Genomic DNA, 9,810 nt, shown 5'->3' with positions numbered 1-9,810 from the left:
TTCAGCGTCAGGTGGTTCTCCATGAGAGCCCGGGCCACTCTCTGAAGGCGTCTGTTGTGCGTGTCCATGTCCGCAGCATGGACCACGATGTCGTCAAGGAAGATGGCCACCCCAGGTATGCCTGCCAGGATGGTGGTCATGACCTTCTGAAAGCAACTTGGGGCAGAGCTCAGGCCAAACGGCATCCTCGTATACCGGAAGACCCCGGCGTGCGTGACAAAAGCCGTAAGGTCTCTGCTCGCTGGATGAAGTGGCACCTGCAGATAGCCCTGGCGTAGGTCGAGCTTCGTGAAGACTGTAGAGCCGTAGAACAGTGCTGTGAGCTCTTCCGAAGTTGGCAGCGGGTACCTGTCAGGGATGACGGCCTTATTCACCAGACGGAGGTCCACACAAATCCTGATCCCTCCGGATTTCTTTCTTGCAATGACGAGGTTGGAGATCCATGGGGCGGCATTCACTTGTTCAATGATCCCCAACTCCAGGAGGGACTCCAGCTCCCGGGTGACATCATCTCTCAAAGCAAGAGGAATCCGGCGCAGGGGCTGGACCACTGGTGAGACATCCGGGTTCACCAGAGGCCTGTGAGTGAAAGCCGTGGCACAGCCCAGACCGTCGAAAAGGGCAGGCCACTTCTGCTGCCAGGCGGAGTCAACGTGGTTAATGGGGGAGCCAGCGTCATCCGTCAGTGCGAATCCCAGGCCCGTGAACAGGTCCAGACCTCGGAGGTTAGCCCCTCGTTTGGCAATATGAAAGGGAAAGGACGGTAAGTGCTTGGAGCCGTAGTGAACTGGGATGCGAAGCACACCCAGGACGTCAATCCTGGAGCTGTCGTAGCCGCACAGAGCGGCAGCAGGCTGTTCCAGTGGTAGGTGTGAGAAGAAACGGTAATACGTGGAGGCATTGAGGAGAGAGGCAGCCGCGCCCGTGTCCATCAGTAACGGAAGCGTCACATCGGCCAATTGCACTGAGCACGTTTTGAATGCAGCCCGCGCTGTAGACACATTCCTAATCTCTGTGTGGCTGTTGTAAGCAAGGGCGGGCCCTCTGGTGGTTGGCAGAGGTGCTGGGGAAGAGCGGCACATCTTGGAAAAATGATTTTGTTTTAAACAGTTTCTGCACTTTTGCCCTCTGGCAGGGCAATTTTGTGCCCCAGAACTGTGTGAGGTGGAGCCACAGTTGCCACAGACACGCTTTCCACTCTGCCTCCGTGCAAGTTGCACCGGGAAACTGTCTTCCGAGTGATGCTCCAGGGGGCGCGCATTCGCCAGCAGCGCCGTGCATTCAACGGCCGTCTCAACTTGCAGCGCGATTTCCACCGTTCTGTCCAGCGTCAAACTGTCCGGTTCAAGCAGCAGCTTCTCTCTCGTCTTTTCACACAGCACTCCCTCAATAAACTTGTCTCGGATTATTTGTTCCAGCAGCGCGCCGTAATCGCACGAGCGGGCCATGTCCCTCAGGTTAGTGACGTAATCTCGGACCGACTCACTCAGTGCAAGGTAGGGCGCAGGCGGGGGTAAATTTATACTAAAATCAGCCATCCTCGTCGCCAATATTATGTCCAGAAAATGAATGAGAGAGACGGGAGCGTCAACCGAACGTTTAGTTTCTTCTGCCAGTCACTCTTACAACCCACACACACCAAAAAAAACAAAAGCACACTTCCTTAATGGAACTTCAACATAAAAGTACCTTTCTTTTGTAACTGCCATTGTTCCTTATTACTAAGCAGTGACAGCCACCTCCCATGTACAAGACTGTCAGTGCATATGTAACACTCTGCTTCAGTATAACGGAGACTCTCCAAACTGAAGCTGATCCAGGACCAGCTCAGGAGGAGACATGGAGAAGACAGGCTCTCTGATTTCATGCTGCTGTCTATTGAGAGGAACATCCCAGTTGACTCAAACAAGGCTGCTGATGTCTTCAAACCCAGGACCAAAAGAAGAATCCTCCTCTGAGTCCACAGACCTGAGCATCGCTGCTCTGACTACCACGTTACCTCCTGGTTATCAGTGTGAAGTCAGTGGTGAGGTAGTCAGTTGTTCCTGGTGTTTTATTCCAGAGGCCTGGTAGTTAAACACTGAATTAAATAATTTTAATTCTTTACTTGAAGTTTCATGCTGTTTTGCTGGAAATGTTTGACAACTTCTTGCATGTTGGTGCCCCATCACACACAACAGGTGCACTTGTACTCTTTTCACCTCTGACCCACAAACATTCCACCAGTGAACGTCCAGAAATTGAAGCATAAACAGTTCAGCAACAATGAATTCTTCAAATCCTCCTCTGAAATCAGAGATGAATCTTTACCTGCTTAGGCCTGCTTCAGAGCAAATTGTGAAACCTTCAACACTCACATTCCTGTTCTTGTCACAATCCTGCTCTTCTAAATCAAGGCCTGTTCAATAAATGGTAGAGCAGAGTGGAGCAGAGGAAGCGTGCTGGGCCAAGAACCCAGAGGTTGATGGAACAAAACCATCCTCTGCTGAAAGAAAGGAGCAAAATAAACCTGATTGTTTTGAAATGTGAATCTGTTAAAAAGAGGTGGAAATGGTGATGTAGTCAGTTGTTCCTTTTGTTTTATGACAGAGGCCTCATTGTTAATTAAATAATTTCAATTCTTTACTTGAAGTTTCACTGTTTCATTCAAAATGGATGACAACTTCTTGCATGTTGGTGCCCCATCACACACAACAGGTGCACTTGTACTCTTTTCACTTCTGACCCACAAACATTCATAGTCTTCCAGTGAACGTCCAATTATCTTCTGAAATCAGTGATGAATCTTTACCTGCTGAGACTCATTATCTCTGACTGTGACTAGCATGTGCTAGCAGAATACAGCAGTCCTTCTTCATTATCTGTCTTTGTCTCTGACCAGCTCTCCTGCTCTCTTTCCTCCTACCAGTCAAAGCAGACATCTGCACCTACTGATCTTGGATCTGCTGCCTGTTCTTGCCTGGTAAAAGAAGGAACCAGAACCTGGTTCTACAGGCTGAATTAACTCAAGGACGTTGGCCAGCCGAGGCAGTTGAAACCTTATTTGTCCAAATAGAGAAAAAATAAGTCTGATTGTTAATGAAAGATGTCATCATGGCTTTGAAACTATGGTTGGGGACAAGCCAACATGAGCACATTCATGGAAGAATAGAAATAAAAACAGGAAGTGTTAGTCAGCAAGTACTCACCAGTCTTTCTTTTGGACCTAAACACCTCAGGGACACACTCTCTAATCAGATCACTACTCTCGATGGCATCACCTTGACCCCGAGTACAACTGCAAGGAACCTTGGGGTCATTTTTGACCAGGACCTTTCCTTCAGCTCCCACATAAAACATGTGACCAGGACCGCCTTCTTCCATCTGCGAAGTATTGCTAAGATTAGGAATATCCTTTCCCAGAGTGATGCTGAGAAACTGGTGCATGCATTTATCACTTCTAGGCTGGACTACTGCAACTCTCTCTTGTCAGGATGTCCTAAATACTCCCTAAAGAGTCTCCAGCTGGTCCAGAACGCTGCAGCGAGGGTTTTGACGGGAGTTAAGAAGAGAGAACACATCTCTCCCACTTTAGCTTCTCTCCACTGGCTTCCTGTAGGATCTAGAATCGACTTCAAAATCCTTCTGCTGACTTATAAGGCTCTCAATGATAAAGCTGCATCGTATTTGAAAGAGCTCATTAGTCCCTACTGTCCGACCAGAGCACTCCGCTCCCAGAATGCAGGTCTTTTCGTGATTCCCAGTATCAATAAAAACAGACTGGGAGGTAGAGCCTTTAGTTACCGGGCTCCTCTACTTTGGAACCAGCTCTCTCCATGGGTCAGAGAGGCAGACACTTTAACTACGTTTAAGTCCAGGCTTAAGACCTTCCTCTATGACAGAGCCTTCAGTTAGGACTGGTTCAGGTAGCTCTGAACCATTGATAGCTATGCTGCTACAGGCTTAGACTGCTGGGGGACACATCAGGGTACATGGAGCCCTTCCCTCCTCTCCTCTCCTCTCCTCTCCTCTCCTCTCTTCTCCTCTCCTCTCCCCCTCTCTCCCTCCCCCCCCCCCCCCCCCCGCAAATTTTTGGAACTGTCATTACCACTACTTGTTGCACTTTGCAGTTTGGCCTTGGTGTCTCGCAGTCTCTCTGTTTCTACAGATCCACCAGAGCTCCAACCGCTGCCTGCATCACCCCCCCCCCCACCCCCCCTTTATTCCCTACTGTTACACCGGCCTGCGCTCCCATTCCATGAACCAGTCTGCCATCCAGTCCCCCATCAAGCTGGCTTGCTCTCCCTGCCTCCCCTTCCAGAAGCTTCCTTCTTCAGCTGTTATTAACATTTCCGTGTTTCCCACATTTTGCATTGTAAACTGTTTTCTTGTCTGTAGCAACATCTACTGCACGTCTGTCCGTCCTGGGTGAGGGATCCCTCCTCTGATGCTCACCCTGAGGTTTCTCAGATTTTTCCCTGTTAAAAGGGTTTTCTATGGAGTTTTTCCTCAGTCGATGTGAGGGTCTAAGGGCAGAGGATGTTGTTATGATGCCATGTGAAGCCCTTTGAGACAAACTGTTTGTGAAAACGGGCTATACAAATAAAATTGCCTTGCCTTGCCTTTCACTATCATACTTGATTCTAGTGGGAAAAAAATGGCTGCGGCTGACTGTGCTGCCTGTTGGTGGATCACTCTTCGCCATCCTCACAGGCCTTGACGGAACCAAAAAGGCGAGTTCCTGGAGAAGATCTTCCAGGGGGTCCAGGTTAAAGCGGTGCCCCAGCTGGCACCAGGATCTGACCCAGGTCCTGCATGTGAGATACTGTCAGTTCTGTTCTGCCCTGCTCACAACCACAGGCTGGTGTTGAGGCCTGCAGCAACCAGGGCCCCAGTCACCAAATGTATAAAGGCTGGTCATTGTGGCAGTGGGAGGAGTCAAAATGAAGACAGACCAATGTGAGCAGGACGTGACTGGAAAAGTAAGAAGAACTTGACCATGTTTCCTACAGTACCCAGGAGGCTTGGTAGTTGTTGAAGGAAGCTCCAAAAGCAAAGAGCAGACAGCAGGATATAAAAAGAAAAGATCCAGACACTAAAACTACAAGTAGAAAAGAGATGAAATACTAAAAGCTTTGGAAAGATACTACAAGGTTGTATATACATTATTATATACACTACTATTCTCATTGACTCCTAAAGAGGGAAAGGAACAATTAGAATGTGGATCAGATCAGCTGATTTTAGTGTTCAGTCCATCCCTCCATCCACTTTCTATTCTTATCCTTTAAGGGTCACGGGGGGGGGGGGGGGGACGATCCCAGGTGACATTGGGCAAGAGGCAGGGTTCACCCTGGACAGGTCACCAGTCCATCAGGAGAAATGAGGTGGTCGGTATCATGCAACCTAAACTAAAACTTCAGTCAGATCAAATTCAGATTAAAGCAAGAGTCTCCAGATCAAAGTCAGAATTCCTGATGATGTCATCAGGGTTTGACAGTAACTAGAATTCTGTCTTTGATCTCAGGAGGACAAGAAAGAAACACAATTGAGAAAAGTATATGAGAGCACGATGGCATGATGTTGCAGTGGTTAGCAATGTGGCCTCAAAGCAAGAAGGTTCTGGGTTTGAGTCCCGGCTCGGGTGCGGAATCTTTCTGTGTAGAGTCTGCATGTTCTCTCCAGGTACTCCGGCTTCTTCCCACCGTCCAAAGACATGCAATTTGGGACGAGGCTGATTGGACGCTCTAAATTGACTGAAGGAGTGAGTGTGAATGGTTGTTCGTCTCTGTATGTTGGCCCTGTGATGGACTGACGAACTGTCCAGGGTGAACCCCGCCTCTCGCCCGTAGATGCTGGGATAGGCTCCAGCTCCCCTGCGACCATTAATGTAGGTGTTTTGTGAATTGCATGCATCATGAAATTATTGTTGGTCTCTTTTCTAGCAACAGTCTCACAGTGGCAAGACAAGAACACTTCCACGTTGACAGTTTGTTCAACACCAAACTTTATTCAGTACCATGTTGTCAAACACTGGAACATCCACAGCACCTGAACAGGGACTTGAACCATGGACCCTCAGATTAAAAGTCTGATGCTCTACCGTCTGAGCTACTCAGGCTTTTTCTACAGCATTTAGACAGGAAAAGAAACACCTGTGAAGGTCAAACAGATGCTTTCTTGACTTGTTCAATCCTCCATGTTAAAGTCCACCATGCTTTTGATTGGCTCTGATTCTCCGTGGCAAAATCCAACAAGAGGCTCCAAAAATGTCTTGAATGTCATAAGAATGCACAGGACAAGATGTTCGTTTCCTTCATGTCTGCAGTTCCTCCACTGGAAAGTAAAGTCAATGCTGTTCCTCTGCTGAAACCTGGGATCGGACCAGGGACCTTTAGATCTTCAGTCTAACGCTCTCCCAACTGAGCTATTTCAGCTCTGAGGGAGGGCCCTGCTTCTCTCATTTTATAATCTCTTCCACGCTCACTAGAACTTCGAGAGGATTTGAGCTTCTGAAGTCATGACACATTGAACAGTTCGACAGGACCATTTTTGATGAATGTCTGAATCACACAAGCCTTTTTTGTTTGTCTTCTTCCCAGTTGCCTCAACATTGTGTGAGCCAATAATTCCACATCTGTACCAGACACACCTCTTGTTGGTGGGTTTTATGGATCTTTCTGTTCTAACAGTGTCTTTTATCTTAAATATGCCACTTTCACATGAAAACATCAATAACAGGACAATATCAATACTATTATTGCTGCTGTTGCTGTTGTTGGTTGTGTGTCTGTCTTCCATCCCCCTGTCCCTCTGTCTTTCTCTCTGCTTGTCTTTCAACCTCATCTTGTTCCCCATCTTTTTGTCATTCTCTCCCTCCTTTCTCTCTGTCTTTTGTCTTTTCTTCTCTATATTTGTCTTCTGCTGCTCCAGGATCAGCTTCTATCACTCAGTGGTCCAGAACCATTATGAAGCCTGATCATGAATGTGAGCAAAGCTCTTGGAACAGGCCTGCTGCCACCACAACTAAGATCCTGCAGGTCACTAGAAACTCCAGTGTCCAGCTGACAAGTGGACTTTCCTCTGATCTGTGGTGGTGCTGAGTTTAGCAAACATCTCCAACAAGAAGATGAAGGAGGCCATCAACTCCTCCAAGCTCAACATCTATACTGGCTTTACTGGGAAATCAGGAGGTCAAACCAGATCTCTACCCTCCACCTCAGATGGTTTCTACTCAAAGAGATGAGGGACCAGTTCAAACCAGTTACCTGGAGCTCCCTTAAGCCATTGTCCCATCAGCTAACATCTGGATCTGGACCTGCACCGGTGCTGTCTTGTGTCTTGAGTCCCCAGAGTTTGTTGAACCAGAGAAGATTCAACTGGTGACGGTTGTCCAACCAAGCGTTAAGGTGAGCCTGCATTGTCTGATCTGGAGCTAACAGGGGAATTAGCAAGTGCTCTGACTGTTCTAGATTTGCTGCTTAGTTGAATTTGAATTTATTTGTTAAAATGTTCCAGTTTCTATGAGGTCAGGGAAGATTGGTGTGGATCTAAAGGTCCCTGGTTGGATCCCAGGACATTGTTTTGGCTCATTTGAACATTTTCAAACCCTCGTTGCTCAGATTTTACATTAATTTGATCGTGACTTTTGGACAAATGTTTTGTTTATTAATTAAATAATCACTTCAATTATGAATTTAGTGAGTAAACCAGACACACACGCGCGCACAAACACACACACACACACACACACACACACACACACACACACACACACAGCCTGTCTTTGGTATAAAATGGTCTGTCAGGTTCTCTCGAGTTGGAAGATTTCTCTGACTCCATTGTGAATAAAGAGATTCTTCATCTGACACCTGAGTATTGATCCACTGATTCCTCTGATCCACCTCTTTCTGCTCCAGCAAGACTGACATGGATGAGGTGGGTCCATGTCATCCAATCAGTAGGTTTCTCTTCTCAATTAGTTTTCTTCATCCCAGTTTAGATTGATTCTTCTCAGCCTCATGAAGGAGCATCTGATCAGGTGTTTGACTGCTTGTTAGTTGTAATTCCATAGATTTTAATCTCAGATGTTATAGAATTAATAAGAACATCTTAAAGACCTTTGTCCAACACTTGAAACTCACCTGTCTGTCGAGGCCCAACTGGCCTTTGGTAGTGAGGTGGTGGATGCATGTGTATGAAATGAGGCTCGTGTTGCTGTGAGGAGCCACTAGAGGGAGACACCTGTCGTTCCTCCCAGCTGACAATGAGGCTTCACAGCTGCATTTGAAGCTGTCCTTTATGAGTCACAACTGTCTTGAGCTCAGGAGCCAAACTCACTGAAAACATATGCAAGTGGTTTTGGACAAAAGCGTCTGCTCAATGAAATTGTAGGATTGTAGACTTCTATAAATGTAGAATATAATTGTAGAAATGCTCTCTATCACCACCCCCAATGTCTGTGCCAGGGTCTCTGGCCAGTGGTCAATGGGCTCCTATCACCTGCCCAGGATGGATCAATCTTGCTTGTCTTTGTAATTCTGCACTTATTAGAGACCTGGAAACAAAGGAATGCTGAAAAAGAGAAAATAGGACCTCACACAAACGGGCTTGTGACATAATTTTAAATAACTGTGTAAATGTGAATCTTTTACAAATGTGTGTGTGAATGTGGTTGTTGTGGCCGAGTGGTGAAGGCGATGGACTAGAAATCCATTGGGGTCTCCCTGCTCAGGTTGGAGTCCTGCCAACAACGTTAAAGTGTTGATGTTCTGGAGGAGACAACATCTGATCTTTGTTAGATCCACGAGTCAAAGGTTTTCTTTAAAGGGCTGCAGCAGCTGAGAATGAGGGAGAGACAGAATTACAAACCATCTTAGTGAGGACATTTTGAAAAATGATGACATTTTGCCACAGTTATTATTGACTTTGAACACTGCAAAAATATCCCTTCTCCAAAAACCCTGCTCTTTAACTTTGTACCCAAGTTGTCTCCTCATCAGGCAACACAGTGTCCAGGATGTTCAGTCAAAAAGTCATTAGTGATTTTAAAAATGTCCATCAAACACAAAATAAGGCTTCAAATAGGTAAAATCACCATCTGTAGACTGGACCAATATGCTGATGTGATCCTTTGATTAGTTTAGGATCAGTCAGAGATCAAAGACTGAAGCAGGAGATCAATGCTCAGAACCCAGAGATCAAAGACAGAATTCAGACATCAGAGACAGAATTCAGACATCAAACACATACCTGATGGAGGCTCCAACCCCCCCCCAGACAGTTTCCATGTAAGTCGTAAGTTTTTTTTTTAAAGCGCCAAATCACAACAAATGTCATCTTCTTTTTATACTTTTTATTAAAGATTGAAGCTCCATACAAGACAGAGTTTGTCGACAACAACATCACAACCTGGGAAGCGTTCACTTCTTTTGACGGACAGCTTTGATTTCAGGTTCGACCTCTGTAAAATTGAAAGTAAAGTAAATGAAGCACCTGTGAAGGTAAAACTGATGATGTCATGACTTGTTCAGTCCTCCAACATTAAAGTCCAACAAGCTTTTGATTGTCTCTGATTCTCTGTGGCAAAATCCAACAAGAGGAAACAGAAAATCTTGAGGTTGTCTCACTTTTTTTTTTTAAAGAAACTCTGCATAGGACAGTGATAGGATGCTTGTTTCCTTGGATGAAAAAGTCTGGTACTCTCATCTTCTTAAACATTTACTTGTTCAATCAGGACAAGAGAATCTGAGCTTGGATGTCATTTTGTAGTAAAAGGTGAATTAAACTTGTAAACATCAGCTGGTGTTCACTCTGATGATGTATCGATGG

The 9,810-nt window shown here is 46.1% G+C and overlaps 1 non-coding gene across 1 annotated transcript; it reads right to left on the bottom strand.

Moving 5' to 3' along the window:
* Positions 1-6,343: 6,343 nt before the first annotated feature.
* trnaf-gaa (transfer RNA phenylalanine (anticodon GAA)) lies at positions 6,344-6,416 on the bottom strand. The gene has a single exon. It is a non-coding gene; the product is annotated as a tRNA-Phe (tRNA).
* Between the last annotated feature and the right edge of the window lie 3,394 nt (positions 6,417-9,810).

The sequence above is a fragment of the Aulostomus chinensis genome, chromosome 4 (assembly GCF_037954235.1).
Source record: "Aulostomus chinensis isolate RoL2024-O1b breed Wild chromosome 4, RoL_Achi_v1.0, whole genome shotgun sequence".
In the NCBI taxonomy this organism is placed as follows: Eukaryota; Metazoa; Chordata; class Actinopteri; order Syngnathiformes; family Aulostomidae; genus Aulostomus; species Aulostomus chinensis.
Note: the sequence above shows the minus strand (reverse complement) of the source record. Positions and strands in the feature narration are given on the sequence as shown.